General features: G+C 37.1%; 1 protein-coding gene across 5 annotated transcripts in view; it reads right to left on the bottom strand.

Annotated features, from left to right (window-relative positions):
* The window catches only part of LOC149576676 (uncharacterized), a 407,004-nt gene that overhangs the window by 367,123 nt on the left and 15,463 nt on the right, over positions 1-24,418 (bottom strand). The window lies entirely within an intron of this gene.

Genomic DNA, 24,418 nt, shown 5'->3' with positions numbered 1-24,418 from the left:
AACAAGGTCATTGTTAAAGGAGTCTCTATCATTGTTGGCTAATGATCGAAAAGAAATATCATGTGGTAGGACAATGGGGGGAACTTATCCTTCCTAGATAAAATAAGTTATGGGGGTTTCTATCGTTGTTGTAGAGGAGAGGTACTTGTCGATAGGGAATTGTGGAAGAAGTCTACAAAGAAGGGACTTCTTATGGTTATTGCACAATGACAAGATATGGCCATTCCAACCATCTTGAACATAATCTCTCACCTATAAACCTTTCTTCCTCTATGGCTATGTCAAGGGCTCAGTTTCTCAAACCAAGACAGGCTCTGGTTATGCATTAAACCACTTTGGGAAACCAACATGGCATCAAGCTACAGAGCATTTTGTTTTTGTGACATGATCATGTAAAGTTTAAATATATATATCTTCTTATCGATGTAAATCCCTATTTCTATGTTTAAATAATAAGGAAACCTTTGTGATCTAATGTGGATATAATGACACTATAATCTGTTGTTATTTGAAAGAATCAAATAATTTATAAGAGGAATAATCTTATTGATAATAATATACTAAAGTTTAATGTGATGTATTAACATGCGATGGGAAGAAACTGATTACATTTGTTATTGATCGTTTTTATTTCCCATTGTAGTTTATATATCTAAAGCGGGCAGTGTAAAGCAATGTGCATGAGTAGACGTGACCTGTAAAGGTCAATCATCGCATACGTACACTAAACCTTACCAACGCAAGGGAGCCGACCGATACGACGAGGCACTATTAATATGATACCCACTGCTTAAGTAATCTCTGCCACTTAATTAATCTCAGTGTGGTAATACACAAACCTTATTTTGAATGCATATACATATATATGTATAATATTATATGTATAATATTATATATATATATATATATATATGTATCAATAAACTGTTATTTAATATTGTAATAAGGCATAGATATACTTAATAGATTTTAAAGGCACATATTTAATTTCAATTTCTCACATGGCTAATATATTTAACAATCCCTATTTAGCAAGGGGGAAATTGAAATAAAAACAAATTACACAATAAGCTGTTATCATCATAGTGTTTTAAGCCAAGAAAAAAAAAACACAATGGATTTTCATGGTATCCAGGAAAATCCGGCCCGAAGAACCATGAAGGTTATCAATGGGTCCGGCAAGATCCGGCCCGAAGAAAAAGGATAACCCTAACTTCAAAAACAATGGATTTTCATGGTGTCCAACAAACTCCGGCCCAAAGAAACATGAAGGTTATCAGTGTGTCCGGCAAGATCCGGCCCGAAGAACAAAGATAACCCTAACTTCAACCATTGTTTGAAGACAGAGCAACTATAAATAAAGTTGTCACTTTATAATAGGATCAAAACACAAGAAAAGTCATCACCTTTCATAAGAAAAGTCGTCACTTTTCACAAAAAAAGCTTGCAAGCAAAAAAACAATTTATATTCATGAATATATTAGATAATAAATGCATTTATAAGAATATCATACCAAGTTTTCCTTTGAAGTACACAATTTTCAACTTCGCAAGAGGTTTGGTAAAAATATCAGCATTCTGCTCATTTGTACTGATATAACTTAATTTTATAATATCTCTGCCAACCATATCTCTTATATAGTGATAAGGAGTCTCGACATGCTTTGATCAATTGTGGAAAACTGGATTTCCAGACAGCTTGATACAACTTTGATAATTGCAATGAATCACTGTAGGATTTAGAGGTTTTCCAAATAACCCAAATAGTAGTTTCCTTAACCAAACTGCTTCACGTACTCTCATGGAAGCAACTACATACTCAGCTTTAGTAGAACTCAAGGCAACAACTGATTTTTTTTGCTAAACCAAGATATCATTGCTGACCCAAGACTAAAGCAGCAACCTGTAGTGCTTTTATGATTAGAAGAGCAACTTGCCCAATCTGAGTCAGTATACCCTTCCAGATTTATCTCAACATTTTCATACTTTAATCCAAAGCCAATAGATCCTCGTAAACATCTTAAGATATGTTTTGCAGCCATTAAGTTCATCTTTTTAAGTTTACACATGAAATGACCTAGGACATTGGTAGCATAGAATATGTCTGGTCTAGTATTTACAAGATACATAAGAGATCCAATTATCTGTCTAAAGAGAGTAGGATCAATGTCCTCAGATTTTAATGCTTCTTCTTTTAGGTTGTGCAAGTTTGTTTCCATCGGAGTAGATAATGGCTTACTATCCATCATTCCAAATCTAGTCAGAATATCTTGAGTGTACTTTCCTTGATGTAAGAAGATATAGTCCTTCTAATTAACTTCTAATCCGAAGAAGTAGTGTAGTAACCCTAGATCTTTCATCTCAAATTCGGCTATTAGATCTTGTTTGCATTTTTCAATTAATTTATCATCTCTTGTTATTAGCAAATCATCAACATATAGAACAAGTATTAACATCTCATCATTTGAGGTTTTGAAGTATATGTTAGAGTCGACTTCATTCTTTGAGTATCCAAGTTTGGATAGATAGTTGTCTTTCCTTTCATACCAAGCTCGTCGGGCTTGTTTGAGACCATAGAGTGCTTTCTTGAGTTTACATACATACAATTTTTTATCTTTCACGGTGAACCCTTCAGGTTGTTCTATGTAGACTTCTTCATTAATGACCCCATTTAGGAATGCAGTTTTTACATCCATCTAATGAATCTTCCATCCTTTGGATGTTGCAATTGCAATAATCGTTCTTACAAAAGTGTAACGAGCTACCGAAGCAAAAGTTTCTTCATAGTCAATGCCAGCTTTCTAAGAAAATCCACGAGCAACAAATCTAGCTTTGTGTTTTTCAATGCTTCCATCTGCGGCATATTTGATTTTATATAACCATTTTGACGATACAACTAATTTGTCTTTAGGCCTAATTACAATATCCCAGACATTGTTTTGAATTATGGAATTGTATTCTTCCACCATGGCATCTTTCCACTCTTGTGAATTTAGAGCTTCTTCAATTGTTGATAGTTCGATTTTGTTTAGCTCAGTTATCAGAGCAGTGTAACATGATTGATTTTGAGTTCTCTTGCTTTCTTTTGAGATCTCATATGGTTCTACATTGTTTTCTTTAATCATCTTCCTTGCCCATAATGGTCTTTTCTTCCCATTAGTTATATTTGGTTCTCTTTCTTCAGATTGTTCTCCCTCTAATTTTCAGTTTGTCTAGTTTCCTCATCATCTAAGTTTGGTTCATCTTTTATGCCGGTTGAAAGTTTTAAAGCAGGGTGTTCTTCAAAAATTACATCTCTACTTATTTCAACTGATCTTTGTCCAGGAATGTAAATTCTATAGCCCTTGGAATTTTCATTGTATCCTATAAATATACCTCTCTTCCCAGAAGGTTAAAGTTTAGTCCTTTTTTCATTGGGTATGTGTATATAGATTGGACATCCAAATATTTTGAGATGACTTAGATTTGGTTTGGTCCCTGAGAAGACTTCTTCTAGTGTGGTATTTTTTAGAATTGAATGTGGACATCTGTTTTGAATGTATACTACAATCTTAGAGGCTTCTACCCAAAATGAGGTGTGCATATTTTGATCATGTAACATAGCTTTTGTAGCTTCAATGATGGTCCTATTTTTTCTTTCTACGACTCCATTTTGTTGAGGATTATAAGGTACTATATACTCCCTCTTAATCCCAACAGAAATGCAAAAACTTTTGAAGATTTCAGATGTATATTCCCCTCCATTGTCTGATCTTAATGTTTTAATCCTTTTACCTGTTTGATTTTCTACTGAGGCTCTGAAGGTTTTGAATTTTGATAGAACTTCATTTGAATCTTTGACTTTCAAGAAATAGATCCAAGTCTTCCTAGAAAAATCATCAATGAAGGATATATAACAAAGGAAACCTCTTAGAGATGGTGTGGGCATGGGTCCACATAGGTCTGAGTGGACTAGTTCCAAAACTGATTTTGACTTATGTTCACTAGAGGGAAAAGGTCTTTTTATGATTTTCCGTAGGGCACACCCTTAGCATGTTCCTATATGAGTTGAGTCTAGTTTAGGAGTTCCAAAAGTGATCTTATCCAAGTTTGGAAGTGAACTGAACCCAATATGCCCAAGTCGTCTATGCCATAATTCATTAACATTTGATGTTTCATGACTCAGGGCTTGCATTTGAATATTGCTTAATCTATATAATGTTCCAAATCTGGACCCTATGATAATAGCACTTTTCATATTTGAGTTATGAGGCCAGTATAGTACTTTGTCTTTGTTGAAGGTGACTTGATATCCATCATTGGTTAGACTTGAGATAGAAATTAGATTTCTCTTTATAACTGGTACAAAGAAAACATCTTTAAGATTAAGTGTAGCTCCATCTTTTAATTTGATAGAACAAGTCCCAATACCTTTTACAGGATAGGTGGAGTTGTCTCCAATTGTAACTCCTTCAATGATATAAGTTCCAAATGTATCAAACATATCTCTGAATCCAGAGATGTGACAAGATGCACCACTGTCTACAATCCAAGCTTCTTTATTTGAATTTACTTCACTTGAAAGTGCAGAATAGTATAGTTGATATTCATTTTCTTTTGTTTCAGCTAGGGACGCTAGAATTTTTTCTCTCTCTGGACAGTTTTTGAAGGTGTGTCCCAGCTTCTCACACTTATAACACTTAACTTGGGAGTAATCTTTATTTCTAAAATTCCTTTTCTTATTATTGAATTTCCTTTTATTGAATTTTCTCTTTCACTTATTTGAGACAATGTGAAGAGCTTGATTTTCTCCCTTTTGATTTGATGTGATTCCTCTGGAGATTAACCTTGATTCTTCTAATATGCATTCATTTTTTACCTGATCAAAAGTAGGAATTGAAGGTCTGCTTACCACTTGAATAAAGGTATCCCAAGACATTGGTAGCCCTCTGAGCTATTAATGAAAGTTCTTGATCTTCTATTTTGTTTCCAATAAACGATAATTGTTTCTTCATTTCAGAAATTTTCTCGAAATAAGATTGAATTGAATCTCCTTTTTCCATTTTAGTATTCAGTAATTGAGATTTTAAGATGATCAGTCTACTTGAGTTATTTATCTCAAATGCATTTTTTATGATCTTGAATACCTCATATGCACTTTTGATATCTGACATAGAAGGAAGAATGTGATCCTTTACTGAATCGGCAATGATTTTCCTTGCTTTATTGTTTTGTCTTTTCAGGTGAATCTTTCTGATTTATTTTGAGGTATTGGAATATCTTCTTCAATGTAGGTTTCTAGTTCCAATTCTTCCAGAATCGTAATAATACAAGTTTTCCAAGAGAAAATGTTTGATGCACCTTCAAGTCTATCTTCCACTCTGATGTTGTTTGTCATTATTTCTTTCCTTTAATTGAAATTCGAGATTTCTCTACCAATTTGGCTCCGATACCATGTAAAGGTTATATATATATATATATATATATATATATATATATATATATATATATATATATATATATATATAGGATATAATGACACTATAATCTATTGTTATTTGAAAGAATCAAATAATTTATAAGAGGAATAATCTTATTGATAATAATATACTAAAGTTTAATGTGATGTATTAACATGCGATGGGAAAAAACTGATTGCCTTTGTTATTGATCGTTTCTATTTCCCATCGCAATTTATATATCTAAAGCGGGCAGTGTAAAGCAACGTGCATGAGTGGACGTGACCTGTCGAGGTCAATCATCGCGTACGTACACTGAACCTTACCAACACAGGGGAGCCGACAGGTATGACAAGGCACTATTAATATGATACCCGCTGCTTAAGTAATCTTCGCCACTTAATTAATCTCAGTGCGGTAATACACAAACCTTATTTTGAATGCATATACATATATATGTATAATATTATATATGTGTGTGTGTGTGTAATATTATATGTATATATGTATCAATGAACAATTATTTAATATTGTAATAAGGCATAGATATACTTAATAGATTTTAAAGGCACATATTTAATTTCAAGTTCTCACATGGCTAATATATTTAACAAATCGCACGTTGCCCCATTGCAAATGGGGACCTCCAATTTTTTGCCTTTTAGAGCATTGTTTAGGTGTTTCTATTTTCGTCTCTAGTGTCTTGCCAATGCAAAGTTTAGAAGTTCAATCCAAGTTCAAGAGTGTCATCAAAGGTATAAGTCAGAAAACATGACCAAATTGTCATAAATGTACGAACACTTTTTAATTTATGTGTTTTCCAAATTATATTCTCAATGCATATGTATATGACATTTAAGAGGCATATCTCCATAGAGACATGTCTCTTCAACTCTCATTAGATATCAATAACATTTGTTTACTCTCTCTCTCTCTCTCTCTCTCTCTCTCTCTGTAATGGGCACCCCTGGATGTCCCAAAAAAACTAAATCAATTTGCTGAAAAGAATTTTGTCAAACAGTTTGCATGCAACCTCTTATTTCTCTGTTTAATGTTTTAAACCCCTTATAACTCCGGAAATCAAACGTTTATTTGTTTGTTGTGTTTTGTGCATGGAATTGGTATCATACAACATAAACAAGAAAGAAACTACAATAATATGCAAAGTGGAAATGAACTGCTGCTAATAAAATGTTATTTTCAGAATTCATAAAACCCAATACATGGCAGATTTATCAACTCACTAATTACTTCAGCAATATTGACATAATACTCCAGCCCACGCTTTCGAACTTGCTGCTACAATACTTTGTTCTTCAATCAGTTCACTACCTTCGTAATACCATTCCCTCAAAGCGGCATAAGCATCGGACAAGTAGTGAAGAAGATATGAGTAAAATACCAAATCTGCCTGTAGTCGGAAATGCAACTAAACTACCTGATAATGAAGCCAATAACAAAGAATTCCAAAGGCCAAACCCCAAGGGAATGACGTCTAGAATGTTACAAGAGAGGATAGACGTCCTCAAATGCCAAGAACGGAGCTGCAACTCACACACCAATTTCTTCTCATATTCAACCTGCCTAATGAAGCCACAAATGCTTCCTTTTATTCTATTTCCAAGGGTCCGCTCAACTCATATGGGCAATGTCGGATAAAAGATGTGTACTATATAAAACATATATTAAAATACCCCTTTGTCTCCCTTGGGTAGACATCACCATAAAATAAATATTAAAGTAACACTTTAATATTTTACAATTAAATTAGACGTTACATTAATAAAACTTTAGGCATTAAAATGTATTAGCAATCGAACTCCGAATAATGCGAGTCATAGCTCATCGGAAAGCTCTCACCGAGGAGTATCGAATCCAATCACCAAAATTGACCTGCACTGTATCCTGCCGACTTACTAAAAATAGTATGCCTGAAACTGAGTAAATCAACTTCGTTTTGGCCCAAACTGAAAATGACTAGGCCAAAACACTCCAGGATCCCTTTAAACCCTTCGTTAGCCCTCAAAACCATGTAGAACAAGGCTAACGCACACACACTTGGTCAACTACTAAAATGGGGACATTACAGTCTGCCCCCCTTGAAATTGCTTGTCCTCAAGCAATCTCAGTCCAGCCTGCTGAATAACCTGCTCACTCTCCCATGTAGAATCTTCCTCCGGCAAGTCTTTCCATCTGACCAAATACTCCTTCACTATCCTGTTTCTAAGCTTCCTCTCTCTAGTGTCCAGAGTAGCCTCGAGTACTAACACAAGCTTCCCCTCCTCATCCAAGGGGGGTAAATCTGCAGAAGGCACTACACTCTGACCAATGGCTTTCTTAAGCCTAGACACATGAAACACATTGTGCACTCGATTGCCCTCTGGAAGCTCAAGCTCATAGGCGACTTTTCCCACTTTGCGAATCACCCTGTAGGGACCATAAAATCTAGGTTTCAACTTTTCAGCTCCGCTCTTCTTGAGCGATGACTGTCTATATGGTTGTAGCCTCAAGTAAACCATATCCCCTACCTCGAAGCTACGCTCTATTCGGTGCTGATCAGCATACAATTTCTGTTGATTCTGGGCCTGTTGTATATTCTCTTTGAGCACTTTCAGGATGTCCTAACTATCCTGCAATAAGTTTTTGGCTTTGGGCACTCTACTGTCCCCCAAAACTAAATCCATGAAGCTAGGTGCTTCATAACCATAGAGTGCCATGAAAGGAGTCATCTTAATGGACATATGATAAGTGGTGTTATAACAATACTCTCCCATATGCAACCATTTGATCCAAGCCTTTTGTTGTGTAGTTACATAGTTCCTCAAATATCCTTCCGCCCATTTATTCACAATCTCTGTTTGCCCATCTGTTTGTGGATGATAACTAGTGCTAGGTGTAAGATCTGTACCACACAACCTAAACAACTCTTGCCAAAAAACACTCATAAACTTACTATCCCGGTCGCTGACAATGAATCTGGGCAGCCCATGTAACCTGAATATCTCTCTAAAGAAAAGATCTGCCACCTGTGTTGCTGTGTAAGTGGACGGAATAGCAAAGAAGTGAGCAAACTTCGTCAAGCGGTCCACCACCACATAGATGCAATCTCTTCCCTGCACTCGTGGTAAACCAGTGATGAAGTCCATCGAAATACTTTCTCATTTCCTATCAGGAATGGGCAAGGGCTGTAATAAACCTGCAGGAAATGTGTGCTCTCCCTTATTCTGTTGACAAACCACACACTCCCTAACATACCTCTGAACATCATCCTTGAGCCCTTTCCATGAAAACCACTCTCGGATCTGCCTGTAGGTCTTGAAGACCCCCTGATGTCCAGCTGTGGGTGCATCATGAAATGCCTTCAGTATCACCTCTCTCAAATGTGATGACGGAATCAAATAAACCCTGTCCTGAACTCTGATCAATCCATCTATCACCTCATAGCGATCATCCTGTATGGTACCTGAAATCAATTCAGAAGCCCAAGCATCTCCGACATACTCTGCTATAATCCAATCTCTCCAATCTCCTGAAATCTCTGCCAGAGCACATAAGTGAGGTCTCCGAGATAAGGCATCAGCCACCACATTTTTCTTACCTTTGACAAACTCTATGTCAAAGTCATAAGCCTGCAATTTAGTCACCCATTTTTGTTGCCGGTCATTAAGATCACGCTGGCTCATGAAGTATTTAATACTGTTGTGATCAGTCTTGATCACAAAACGTCCACCTACCAAATATGATCGAAATTTGGCCAATGCATGCATTATGGCCAACATCTCCCGGTCATAGACAGAATAAATTTTCTCAACTCCTCGGAGCTTCCTACTCTCGAATGCAATGGGATGCTTCTCTTGCATCAATACTGCTCCAATCCCATCACCTGATGCATCACAATGAAGCTCAAAAGGCTTCGTGAAATCCGGTAGAGCTAGAACTGGACATGAAGACATTACCTGCTTAAAATGCTCAAAACACCTCTGTGCTGCCCCTGTCCACACGAAGGCTCCTTTCCTGGTAAGATCTGTCAAGGGTGTAGCAATCTGTGAGAATCTCTTAACAAACCTCCTATAAAAACCACATAAACCAAAGAATCCCTTAAGCTGTGTAAGGTTTGTGGGAGTAGGCCACTCTACAATAGCTCTAATCTTTTCGGGATCAACCCGAACGCCATCTGCACTAATGATATGCCCTAGATAAAGGAGCTCAGTCATGCCAAACTCACATTTAGATTCCTTGGCATACAATGACTCTCTCTCCAGAATAGATAACACCTCCTCCAGATGATGTAAGTGCTCCTCCCAGGTCTTACTGAAGACCAAGATGTCATCAAAGAAGATCAAGACAAATCTCCTCAGCTGCTTCCTGAATACCTGGTTCATAAAACTTTGAAATGTAGCAGGTGCATTGGTTAGACCAAATGGCATAACCATGAACTCAAAGTGGCCATAGTGACATCGGAAGGCTGTTTTCTCAATGTCCTTTTCTCTCATCCTGATCTGATGGTATCCGGATCGCAAATCAATTTTGGTGAAGAAGCATGCCCCATGCAACTCATCAATTAGCTCATCAATCCTAGGAATGGGATACCTGTTTTTAATTGTTTTCTTATTCAGTGCCCTGTAATCGATGCACATGCGCATCGTCCCATCCTTCTTCTTTACCAATACTACTGCTGAAGCAAAGGGGCTCTTACTGGGCCTGATATGCCCCATCTCCAACAAAACCTTAATCGCCTTCTCTATCTCATCCTTGTGTTTCTTAGGATGACGATAGGGAGTAATCATAACTGGTTTGGCTCCCTCCTCGAGCTCAATAACATGTTCCATCCCTCTGTCAGGAGGAACCCCATGAGGAATATCGCTAAATACTTTAGCGTGTCTATCAAGTATCTTCTAGATATCTGGTGGATGACTCTTTTCTTGTGGCTCTGGTGAAGTTGGCATAATGTAGCACTCTGCCGCCCACTCTATGTCATCATGACGAAAAAGTCTCTGCATTCTCCTCAAGGACACTACTCTACAACCTCCATCTGAAAGTCCTCTAAGTACCACAGTTCTGCCCTCATGCGGGAATCTCATCTTCAATTTCGCTAGATTGAGTGTGAACTCAACTAGTGAAGCCATCCATGTCATGCCGAGGATGACATCATAATCTCCCATGTGCACAACATAGAACTCATCCTCCAACTCGTAGCCATCTCCAAACCTGATGCGAAGATTAGATATCTTCCAAGTGCATAATAACTTATCACCGTTAGCCACCATGACTCTAAACCCATCATGCTCCTCTGTCTGTAACCCTCTCCTGGCTACCAACTGTGCATCTATGAAGTTATGTGTAGCCCCAGTGTCAATAAGAGATATCACTTTCTGCCCCTGGATAGTACCCCAGACCTTAAATGTGATTGCCTTTTGGGCCCCTGTCAAGCGTGCGAACGATCTATCATCCTTAGGAATGTTGCTCTCCTCTTTAGTGTTACCCTCATCTGAATCGGAGTGTTGATCCTCCCCTTCTGACTCTGACTCTTCTGCTGAAAAATACTCCATTTGATTTGCCTTAGCCTTGAGAGAACATTTATGAGATAAGTCCCAAGGCTCCCTACAATGGAAGCACAGCTTCTTCTTTCGAAGTTCATTCAAGGTTTCATTGTCTGGTCCTTTTGATCCTTCTTTGGGTTTGCTATACTCTTTCTGAAACGGTTTTTTGTCTTTGTCCTTGCGGTAGGAAGAATCTGTTGAATGATTTTTTCCTTTGTATACCGAAGGGGCTAAATCTCGTGCCTTTTTAGTTGCTTCAGCTAAGGTGAGTGGATCATGTCCCTTCACCCAACCTAGTAATGGATCAGCAAGACCATCACAAACTAACACCACCAATCTCCTAAGAGAGATATCAGTAACAAGTACAGACAACCGCTGAAACTCGGCAATGTAAGCATCCACAGAACCTGACTGTTTTAATTGTGCTAGCTCCTTGAAATGTAACTTGGGATCCTTACTGTCAAATCTCCCAATCAATGTTTCGGTGAATTCCTCATAGGATGTAATCTGATTATGCCCCAAAGTCACCATGCCATGATGCCACCATTCATGTGCAACGCCATCCAAGTGCATAGCCACATACTTGATAGCCTCCTCCTCAGGCATAGGATTTAGCTTCAAGTATGTATCTACCTTCTGCACCCAAGCTTGTGCAGTCATCTTCCCTGAAGCATCATAATAAGGTAAAGAAAGTTTTCCAACTTTCTTCCTCAGCTCAAAGTTTTGATTCCTCCCTCCTGCTTTAGGCATGTGTCTCATCCTCAAGTCCATATAATCTCTAAGAGAAATATCCGCCTGAAACTCCGGTCCACTAGCCTCCCAGTCCCTCCTGAACTGATCCTGTAACTCGGTAATCTGCGGTTCGTTTACTGGTTGAACCGGATCTCTGGGTGGGAAAGTGCGTAGAAGAGGTCTCAAGCTCGCAGTCCGCGCTGGGCGTGCAACGTGTCTAAAGTTATCAGCCTCATTCCCATTGTTGTCGTGTCCATTATTACCATTAATGTTATTCTCAGGACCATTGTTGTTGCCTTGGCCTCCATGGTTATTGTTTCCCCCGTTGTTATTGTTTCCCTCGTTGTTATTGTTTCTGTTGTTAGCATCACCTGGATTAATATTGACACCCATCTGTCTAGCCATAAGCTGCAACATCATGTCCATTCGCCTATTCTACACCTGTTGCATACGCTGCCCCTGCTCTAATGTATCCAGTAACTGTCTGAACAGTACCTCCCCCTGATCTGGACCAGCATTTCTGCCTCCGCCTAATCCTGTATTCCTGTCATCTCGATCACCCATATTATTGTCCTGATCAAAGAATATCTCCTCTGTGTTTGTAGGGTTGGATTCAATGTCCACCTGCACGGACGTACTAGACTGTTTGCTTTGCAAGTCTGAAATCCTATTTTGTCTTGCTCTGGTATCGCGGAAATTATAAGACCCCTGTCGCATGCTCAAACATAAATGCTTAGCCTGTGTTTTTACTTATTTCTGATTTTTGTGTTTTGACATTTCATCAAACACTTTTTCCCTCTATCCGGTTGTTCCAAATTTCCTATAAGACCTCCACAGGATGGCAGGACTTATAGCTCTGATACCACTGTAATGGGCACCCCTGGATGTCCCAAAAAACTAAATCAATTTGCTGAAAAGAATTTTGTCAAACAGTTTGCATGCAACCTCTTATTTCTCCGTTTAATGTTTTAAACCCCTTATAACTCCGGAAATCAAACGTTTATTTGTTTGTTGTGTTTTGTGCATGGAATTGGTATCATACAACATAAACAAGAAAGAAACTACAATAATATGCAAAGTGGAAATGAAATACTGCTGCTAATAAAATGTTATTTTCAGAATTCATAAAACCCAATACATGGCAGATTTATCAACTCACTAATTACTTCAGCAGTATTGACATAATACTCCAGCCCATGCTTTCGAACTTGCTGCTACAGTGCTTTGTCCTTCAATCAGTCCACTACCTTCGTAATATCATTCCCTCAAAGCGGCATAAGCGTCGGAAAAGTAGTGAAGAAGATATGAGCAAAATACCAAATCTGCCTGTAGCTGGAAATGCAACTAAATTGCCTGATAATGAAGCCAATAACAAAGAATTCCAAAGGCCAAACCTCAAGGGAATGACGTCTAGAGTGTTACAAGAGAGGATAGGCGTCCTCAAATGCCAAGAACGGAGCTGCAACTCACACACCAATTTCTTCTCATATTCAACCTGGCTAATGAAGCCACAAATGCTTCCTTTTATTCAATTTCCAAGGGTCCGCTCAACTCATATGGGCAATGTGGGATAAAAGATGTGGAGTCTATAAAACATATATTAAAATACCCCTTATGTCTCCCTTGGGTACACATCCCCATAAAATAAATATTAAAGTAACACTTTAATATTTTACAATTAAATTAGACGTTACTTTAATAAAACTTCAAGCATTAAAATGTATTAGCAATCGGACTCTGAATAATGCGAGTGATAGCTCGTCGAAAAGCTCTCACCAAGGAGTATCAAATCCAATCACCAAAATTGACCTGCACTGTGTCCTGCGGACTTACTAAAAATAGTAAGTATGCTTGAAACCGAGTAAATCAACTTCGTTTTGGCCCAAATTGGAAATGACTAGGCCAAAACACTCCAGGATCCCATTAAACCCTTCGTTAGCCCTCGGGACCGTGTAGAACAAGGCTAATGCACACACACTTGGCCAACTGCTAAAATGGGGACATTACTCTCTCTCTCTCTCTCTCTCTCTCTCTCTATCTATCTATCTATATATATATATATATTTATTTCTGTATTTAATATATCTTGAATAAGTTTTATTTGACAAAAGCTACAAAACATTAACACAAATGAGTAATTTGATAGTACAGAAGGGTTCAAATAGGCCAAGGGGCCAAGATCAACAATTTCTAAAGTCAATTCTAACAATTACTATTTTAGGAAAAATAAAAATTCTGTTTTTTTCTTTTTCAAAAAGTTTCATTTTTGGCATGTTAACGTCAAGTAGGGTTTTCTTTTTTGCAACCTGTTTTTAACTTTTTTGAAAATTTCTTTTTTTAGAAATTTATATTTTTACAAGAGGCCAAAAGTAGTGGTTTTCTAAGAAGGAAAAGCATGGAGAGTTCTAGATTTCAATCTCAAGTTTCTTGACGATTTGTGGAAAAATCCTCATCAAGGTACCAACTCCACCCAGCCTAGGTCTAAAAAATTTAAAATTTAAGGCATGGAAGAATCCTACTTACAAGATAAAGTCCACCTAGGGTTTGAAGAAAAATTGCTAAGTATGAGGAAATTCCTCATGTCATGGTGAAGTCCATTCAAGGCTAGGGGAATAAAAGATATGGAAAAGATGAAGATTAGAACTATGGCACAAAAGCATCCCCTATTGTGGTGGAAACGTCATGGACCATAGAGGGCAAAGATTACCACACTAGCTACCCAATTCCTTTCTTAGGTTTGTAGTTCCTCATCTTTAGAACCTATTCAACTTTTAAAATTTAAAATTTTAATATTTTTTATTTTTTATTTTATAAAATTTAAAGTTTAAGTTTTCTAATTTTCTCACAATGACCATTCGTTTGCTATCCCAAGCTTCTAGTTCCTCAGCTTTACAGAGGAACTCATCTACTTATAGCTTCATCCACTCTATTAAGAGGAACAGACTTACCTCTAAGAGAGTGGAGAAGCTAGTTGTTGTACATAGTGCCTTGCTATCGTAGATCGCAAGACACACAAGTACAAAGGGAGCCCAGCAGCACAATAGAATGTAGAGCCAGAGGATCCAACTCAGATCTATGAGGACAAGACTGCAGCACAGGCCAATGTATGGCTAGTTGGTATTACTTTGGCAGACCTTGACCATGAGGATTTGGAGTCCAGTAACTCTAGTGATGAGAACTTTAGCTTGGGGATGATTAAAAGCCTCCCACTCTTACATTTTGACGTTATTTCAGATTTTGACATTTTGTACTCATTTTGATATTGATCATGATTCATTATATCACGTTACTCTGCTCATTGCAACCAGGACCATCTTTATGCTAATACCATATTTCATATCTGAGCAATGAATTTTAAATCTTTGATAGAAGTTTAGAACATGATTCATATGTTACTATGTATAATGTGTGTGTATGTTAGTCACTTACCATGTTTAAAAAATTAAATGTTACTATATTCAATCATTAATGTTACTATGCCAAATGTTCAATGGTTCTTGTTTCTGTTGCAATTTTGCTATGTTCAAATATATTGTATTTGGGGTTATATTGAAAAATCTTTTCATAATTAGCATTTTTAAGTTATAAATGCATAGTGTACACCACCCCCCACCCCCCCCCCCCCCCCGATACCCATGTCATCATCCCCTTGCCATCCCGAAATTGAGGCCCTTTCTTTTCCACATCCAAAACTCATCCCCTTGTCCCGAAGTACCCTGTGTCAGTGTTACACTTCTAATCCTGCAATGATAAACTTGACAGTTTAATAATACTGTAAATCTCATGAATACTAGATGATCCTTTGGTTGAACAAACCATGATCATTAAATGAATATGACAGTAAGTCATCAATAAGAATGTTGTATCATCATTCTTGAATTTATTGGATCAAACCTGATCAGATAAGTTATAAAACGTAACAGCATTTGGAAAGGGTTTCATTTCTTATCTTTAGAATGGAGAATAGAGTGATGGAGATAAATCAATTGTATTCAAAAAACGAATTATAACAGTTGAGAATCTGTTGGGAAGAAATTCCTCTTAGTGTGAGCAAGAACCATTATGAACCATAGATGTTTTACATAAGCTTGTGAGTTGCCATTCTTAATCTGATTGGTCCACTATTGTCAAGTTAGGCAAAAAGTCCTGTCAAGGTTGGGGAAGACAGAATGAATCTTTAGGGCTCAATATACGAGTGAGGTGGTCATACTGACAGTATGAAGTATAGTGCTTGCATTAATAAAATCTTGGCCCAGATGGTGCTATGCAATGGTATAGCGACCATCAGTCACATGAACCAGTAGTAGACCTCTAGTCAATAAGGTCATTCTCATAGGCATGTAAATCTATAGGGTTTGACCAACTAAGATGGTTGTGCGTTCAAAACACCAAGAATCGAAAGGCAAAATAAGACTGGATCCTGTTTCTGAAACTCTCATGTACAGTCGGGCCTATTCAAGGAAGTTGTTGGGGAGACTGAAAAGTTGAGAGCGAAAGGTCAATGGTTGGAAGGTAAAACCATTGATGATGCTCACCCTCTCCATGGATGGCATCAAGATCAACATCAAAAAAGAAACTACCATCTTACAGTTTCAATGATCTCATGCATGTGGTTAGTTAAATCAGTTATTCAATATATTTTGTTAATCAGTTATTCAATTTTTGATTTGTTAGTTATTCTAAAGCAATGTGAAGGTAGTTATTTTTGAATTTCGTATTTTCCATCATAATGAAGTTGGTTAAATCTGTTATTGGAAGTTATCATATTCATGTGAAAAGGAAACAATTATTTTCAGTTACAGTTAAGATAATTGAAAAACTTTAAACCTTGTGAAATGGTAGGCAATTGTTTTAAAAATTAAGAAGTTTTAGCATGTTACAGATATAAACCCTCTGAAATTTTCAGTAAAAAATTACTCCTATGACTAGCCAAGGTAGAATCAAAGAATTACTATTGACAATGCCGAAAATATGCCATTGGTCATTTATGTTATATAAGGGATAGCTGTTTGTAATGATAAAGTCGAAATATTGGCTCTAATTGGAGTATCAAAGCTTACAAGAATAATTCTATGTGGACAGCATCCAGTAAATCCAATACTACAAATCAAACATGTGCAGCAGGATAACATAGTAAAAAGTTGAATCTTCCAATAGAAGATTGTGAAAAATTGTAAATCTCATCACTTCTTCTCTTTCAAGTAAATTCAATATCGATGGGTTTTTAAGGGTTAATCTCGATGCAAAGAAGAGAAGTGAGGTGCAGTTGGAGAAACTGGAGACAACATGGATCAAAATTAACTTCTATGTGGAATCCAAGGGCAATCTTGGACACTCGGGATCTTAATGTGTGGTACAGGACACTAAAGGTAACATTCTGGCAATCAAAACAAAGAAGTTGAAAATTGCGACGAACAATTGATGAAGAAGTTTAAGTGGCTTTGGTAGCAGGTGACTTGGCATCATAAATAAATGCATAATAAGTGCACCTGGAAGGTGACTCATAGGTCATTTTCCACACCATTTGGAATAGGATAGCCCATGTATTAAGTATCAACAAAATTGTTCATACTATCCATAAAAATCAAAAGGATTCAAAATTTTCGAAGTGACCAATATATTTAGGGAAGGGAATAATTTGGCGAATGCACTTTCTAAGTTGGTCGGGTTCCCTTTGGTGACGAATTTGGTTCAAATTTGGGGAACTTGGTGGTACTGACATTTTGAATTGCAATGATGGTGTCGCATGCGATGGTACGTGTGAAGGTGGTTGAATGACATAATCCTCTGCAGATTACATTAAGTGGGTGTACGAATGCGGGTGTCATGATACCACATTTATGAGGATGGCAAAGATAGTTTTTTGTTTGAGATGTTTCCATTTTTTAGGCTTTGAAAACAATATGTCTTTGCCAATGACCAAGATAGATGTAGAGTGAAGGTGACAAGCGTGGAGGTGAGATGGAGCCAAATTTCAACTTCAAGGCAAACAAACAAAAAATGTCCTTATGGGGACAATTTACAGGGGAGAGGTTGAAGATCATCTTTGCAATGGATGATCTGTTTTTTTCTCATGCTAGTTGGAGCATCTTGGAGACTAACTTCATCACCTCTAAGTTCAAGTACAAAACAACCACCACAATTTCTAATGGGGCCTTAAGATGGATATCCATGTCGATGTAAGGCAAAGTGTCAAGTGTTGCATCAAATCTAAATGGAAGCATTAGCTGGAGGGAGCTTTGAATTTGGCAGAATCGATTTGTGGTCACAAGGGGAGACTTGATTGGTATCCTCGGATATCCCTGTCATGTTGACCCCTTCTTCCTATGGCAAGAGTTAGAGAGCAAGATCCGACAACGCAAAAAGGCAAAGAAGTAATGAGGAATGATAAAAGAATATATGCAAGATTGGGAGATAATTTTGATCGTAGGGATCTACAAGGAGAAGATCAATAAACCCTAACTCAACTACGAGCTCACAGAATTCTGGAGGCAAATTCCTACAATGGGTCATTGTCAAAGTTGTGGGTCGAAGGTGGCAATAGAAAGAACTGTTGTAGTTAAGGTTGGAAGCCTTTGAGGGCTGTGATGATATTCATTGGGCTTTGCAATGTATCTGCAATGAGGTCCCTAATTTTTGGATTGTTGCGGTACGCTTTTGGTGGAACATGTCCCAAGTTTTGAGCAAGCTTGTTGCTTTGTGCATCTATTCATATTCTATCAAAATATATATGATGCATACTCTACAATTTGTAGTATTGAATGTCATGCATGCAGAGGGTTGTTAGGAGCTTGACTTTGAAAATGCATGTATTGATTGTTGTATAATACATAGTATGGTTGCCTTGTATGTAAAGTGTCGATAGGAGTTAGGGTTTTCGCACAGATTTGTGGACACATGTCAATGACTTGTTTTGGGTAGTGAGTCGTTGATCGAATATTACACTATGATTATTTTTATTGTGAAACTTTATTGGTTGTTATGTAGTTCATAGTACAGTTCCCATGTGTGCAAAGGGCCGATAAGAGCTAGGATTTTTGCACAAGTTTGTGGACAAATGTCAATGACTTGTTATGTGTTGTGAGTGGTTAATTGGATGTTGCACTTCATTGTTTTTATTGTGAAACTTTATTAATTGTAATTGAATTAAAAATTTACTAACCAAAAACAATTGTTCTGTAATATTCCACATGATGTAAACAAATCAAGCAAACAATTGAAGATTATTTACAAAATTTTGAGTCTGGTTCAATAATTTGGTAAGCTTCTATGGAACCAAAAAAACCATGCTTCACCTAGTCCCTGCTCTATCAAAGCCTGTCAATGACATAAACCAAAAAAAAGAGGAATCATAACTCACAAATTTGTCCTGCTAGATGAAAAATAAATATGGACAATATTGAGCAAGATCTTAAGTTTACTATAGGAAACAAACTAAAATTCAAGATAGGGAATTAAGAAAGAACTTAATGCAATCAAGGAGATTCACCCATAAAATCAAATTGTGTGTCAAAAAAAAGGACTGCCTGATTTGGGGAGGTTGGACCCTGTTAGGAGTCTATAAACACATTCAGTACATAAGAGTCACTCTTAGGAGACTTTGAACCCCTATTAGGAGATTCCAACCCTGTTAAGAGTTGTGCCAACCTTGTTAGGAGTTGTAGAAGGCAGAAGGACCCACTGTCCAAACAGCTTCTGGGGCAAGACCATTGAACTTCACTGTCCAACTGATCTCTCAACTATTCCTTGTAAAATACTTGTTCGTATTGTGCTTTAACCTCTTTCCTCTGTCCTATCAACTGGACCAATCACTATCAAACCTTGTAGACCAGGTCACAAATCTCGAATCCAAATATCAAACCTCAGATCTCAAAATAAAACCTCAGCAACGAAGTTCTCTCCAACTTTGCTTTGTTCTGCTTATCCTTGCATATCAACTTGTTTCTCTTCTATTCCACTCTCCATGCTTCTTGCAATCATTTCTTCATTCATACATAACAAAGGAAAATGTCCTTCCTTTATACCGAATCCATAAAACAATTCCTTGAGTCAGCTATTACACCTTCTCCATTAATTATTATAGGACCTCATTAAGAACATGTTATACTTAACGATAACATTAATCTGTCGCCTTGTAACTTGAATAACTTTCCATACATGTAATATTATGGCAAGCGAGCTTAACCACATCATCTCCAACATGTCTTCTACACGCCTTTAACCTTGCTTCTCAAAATGATAACTTTGCTAAGAGATATAACAAGTTTACCAGAACATGCTTCTGTAAATTCTATCTCAAAACAGTTTTCACCAAAACTCGCATAACTTCCAAACTCAATATCTTATGCTTCTGAGGTTAACTACATATACTAGACACTTAGTAGTATCTCCCTTTAGCTTTGCTTAGTGAAAACGCTCAACGATCTGTCTGTACCAACTTGATCTTTACCGCTATTCTTCTGTCTGATACTACAGAAAACTGCTATCTTGACATCAATGACAAACATAGTCATGAATATAACATATCATCATGATAATGATCTAATCATGTTTCTACAATACTCCCACGTAGAAGTATTATCAACATTCATTCTTCCAACAATCTCCCCCTTTGGCATTGATGGCAACATAGATGAAAAACATCTAGTTTCAAAAATACCAACTGTAAAAGACTATTATCCTTTCTTTTCAAATCCTCTTCATCAATCATTCTCCCCCATTGATATACCTCGCTGTGCTCTATATCAAATTGTTTCCCATGCTGTAATCTCTCCCCCATTGACATCAATGTCAAAGGTTTCAGCAACCATGTATCTCTGCAGCAACTGTCTCTGACTTGCTCAAGTGTCCAAAGTCTTTGTTCAAAACAACAAATATCAAGTCTTAGATGACTTTGTCCAACACAGATACTCCCCCATACAGGAAGCATCAACATTCAGTCCAAACAAACAATAGTGTTTTGTATCACTGGACCAATGCACTCTTGCATCATCTACTCTGATGTAGGTAGGGGCATAACCCCTATCATACCTTGCAAATACTCAAAAGTCTCTTTGAAAAGAGGCTTGGTGAAAATATCTTCAATCTACTCTTTGGTGCTCACATACTCCAATCTGATTTCCTTTTCTGCAACTTTTTCTCTCATGTGATATTTGATAGAAATGTGCTTAGTCTTAGAATGCAACACTGGATTTTTAGGGGATTCATTGCTTGCTCTTAGGCCTGCCCCCCCACTATTGGAGAGGGCTCGTGAAACCAAAGGCAAGGAAAGCAATGGTAAAGAAAGCCCTTACAGTAAGGCCAGAACAATAACTAGCTTGAACACGAACTCTGGTCATGGCCTTTAGGTTAGGATTCATAGTGTACGATTCAATGCCCTATTACAACTGTGGGCAGTCCAATTCCCCACAGCACAGTTTAATAGGGGGGGAGAAGGCTCCCTAAACAGACCATAAAATTCCCCGGCAACAGATTATTCCCTACTATTCGCCAAGGGGCCCTCAAATTCTATGGGCGTGCTCCTATCTTCCACCCGGCCCATTCTTTGATAGGGCCGGCGACCCCGGCCCCCTTTCGCCATATAGGGCTAGATTCAAACCTGCTGCTTCTGGTAGTGCACTTCCCTCCGTCTATCCGTCTCTTTATCCGAATAATCTATGTTCGGGTGCGGTACGGGTAAGGTAGGCGCCCGCTTTCCATTTTCCGACGCGAACTAGAATAAAAGCCTCTAGCCCCTACTATTCGCCAAGGGGCCCCTACTATTCGCCAGGGAGGGGCCGTCTAGGGCTGGCCTGCTCTATAGTTTTATGGTTGTTGACATCCCTAACAACTGGGCAGCCGTTCTCGAGAGCCCTACTATCAATAAGGAACACGGTGCATGCAGAATGCCTACTATTCTAAGGGCGGGAAACTCTCTCTGGGCTGAAGCACAAATGACAACAGGTTCACTGAATTCTATCCTGATATCCTTCAGCATCTGCTTCATCCAAACAACTTGATTACAATTGTTTGTTGCTACAACATATTTTGCCTCTGTTATACTCTGTGAGATATAGTCCCGCTTCTTGCTTAACCAAGAAACCAATCTTTCTCCAAGAAAGAATGCTCCACCACTGGTGCTCTTTCTGTCATCCATATTGCCTGCCCAATCAACATCAGTATAAGCATATAAAGTGAAAGCATTAGATCTGTCATACCACAATCCAAATTCTAGTGTTCCCTTCAAATATCTAAATATCCTTTTAACTATTGCATAACGTGCTTCTCTGGGATCTTAAAATCTTGCAACAATTCCAACTACATTTGCTATATCCAGCCTTATGTGAGTCAAATATTGCAATCCTCCAATCATAAGATCTGTATTTCTTTTGCTCAACAGTAGGTGTCTCATCCTTTGTAGATAACTTGTCTCCAGTTATCATAGGAGTTCCAACTAGTTTACATGTTTTCAAACCAAACATTTTCAATAGATCTTTCAAATACTTACTCTGAGAAATAAAGATTCTTTCTTTATCCTGCACAATCTGTAATCCTAGGAAGTATTTCATTTCCCCTATCGTGCTCATTTCAAATTCCTTCTTCATTTCTTCCGCAAACTTGTCACTTTCATTGTCATCTCCTCCAAATATGATATCATCAACAAATATTACCAAAATCATCAATCCATCATCTATTTCTTTCCAATATAGATCACTATCTGCCATACCTTTGCCAAATCCAAGTTTTGTCAAAAGTTTGTCCAACCTTGCATACCAGGTTTTGGTTGCTTGTTTTAAGCCATACAATACTTTCTTCAGTCTACATACCATATCCTTGTCATCTATTAAAGGAAAACCTTCAAGTTGTTCTATGAATACCTCTTCTTCAAGTTCTCCATTCAGAAATGCTGACTTGATATCCATTTGATACACTTTGAATTTCTTATGTGTTGCATAGGCTAAGAATAACCATACTACTTCAAGTCTTGCCACAGGAGCATAGGTTTAGTCATAGTCTATTCCTTCTTGCTGTAAGTAACCTTTACATACCAATCTTACTTTTTTTCTTACAACTTCAACTTGGTCGTTCATCTTGTTCCTGAATACCCATTTTGTTCCTCTCACATTCTTGTCTACTAGTCTAGGGAGCGATTCTCATGTCTCATTCTTCACTATTTGATCCAATTCTTCTTACATAGCTTGCTTCCAATAGTCATGTTTGCATGCCTCATCTGCATTATTTGGTTCACTTGAGATATCAGACATAGTTCTTCATTAATTATGCTTCTTGTCATCACACCTTTATCTCTGCTTCCGATGATATGCTCTGGTGGATGATTCTTTGCCATATTCTTACTAGAAGTAGGGGTTGTTATCTCAACTCTTAGCTCAGTTCTAGGTTCCAAACTTTGTTCCTGCTTTTACTCTCCTTCATTCTGCAAATCATTGTTAGTCTCAAAGAATACTTCATCATTCCTTAGTTTAGTAACAACAACATTCTCATCATCAGAATTGTAGTCAACTATTCTTTCTTGTATCCTGAATTTCTCATCAATTCTTACACTTGCACTTACAACAATAGTCTTAGTTCTCAAATTATAACATCTATAAGCTCTGCTTTTTAATGAATAACCAAGAAACATACCTTCATCACTTTTAGCATCAAATTTACAAACATCATCATCTCTTTTGATATAACATTTGCTGCTGAAAATTCTAAAATACTTAATTGTAGATGAGTGACCAAACCATAGTTCATAAGGGGTCTTGTTTGTGTCTTTCCTAACCTGTACTTTGTTCATAGTGTAAACTATTGTATTAACAACTTCTCTCCAAAATATCTTGGATACATTATTCTCAGCTAACATAGTGCTTGCTGCTTCTGTTACTGACCTGATTCTTCTTTCTGCAATGTCATTTTGCTCAGGAGTCGTCAACTCAACTCTTTCTTCTGCTCTAGGATTAGATCTTTGCTCTTCAATCTGAGTCCCATTCTGCAAACTATTGTTAATGATAACTTCCACGTTTTCATGGTTAGCCTTTGGATCAATAATAGTTACCAAAGCTATATCTTCTAATTCTTCCTCTTTCTTAACTAATTCGTGTTCATTATCTTTATCATCACAATAATTCTTCATTTTCATCAGAAAGTGAACTCTTTCTATTTTTCCTTGTTCTCTTAGGCCCCGTTTGGCTGCAAGAATTGCCGAATGCGGCATTCATCTATGCTGGAATAAGCTCTCTTCTGGTATTTGAGCATTTTAAAAATAAGTTCTGGAATATCATTTGGACCTATTTGGTTGACCTAGAAGAGGAGTACAAATATGCATATTCTATGTTTGGTTGCAATAATTGAAATAGGAATTGGAATAAGTTTTGTTTTATAGGTTTTAATAATTAATTTTTTAGTTTGGTAATATTTTAAATAAACAAGATTTTTTATTTATAAAAAATTATTTTTAATTATTTAAAAAACCTAATTATTTTAATTAGCCTTTATTTTATTTTTAAATTTTATTTTTAAGTGAATGATATACCACAACCTTTGAAATTCATCGAAATTCAAATGACATTATTTTGTATATTATAAATTTAATTCTAAATTAAATCAAATTATTTTAATGAGTATAAGATCAAAACTAAAATCATTTTATTTTTAAATATATTAAAGAAAATAAAAAATACAAAATAAGTCGAGATCATTTTTTTGATATTTAAAAGATCTATCAAC

Source organism: Cupressus sempervirens, chromosome 1 (assembly GCF_028749045.1).
Source record: "Cupressus sempervirens isolate cs-2001-9-10 chromosome 1, ASM2874904v1, whole genome shotgun sequence".
Lineage (NCBI taxonomy): Eukaryota > Viridiplantae > Streptophyta > Pinopsida > Cupressales > Cupressaceae > Cupressus > Cupressus sempervirens.
Note: the sequence above shows the minus strand (reverse complement) of the source record. Positions and strands in the feature narration are given on the sequence as shown.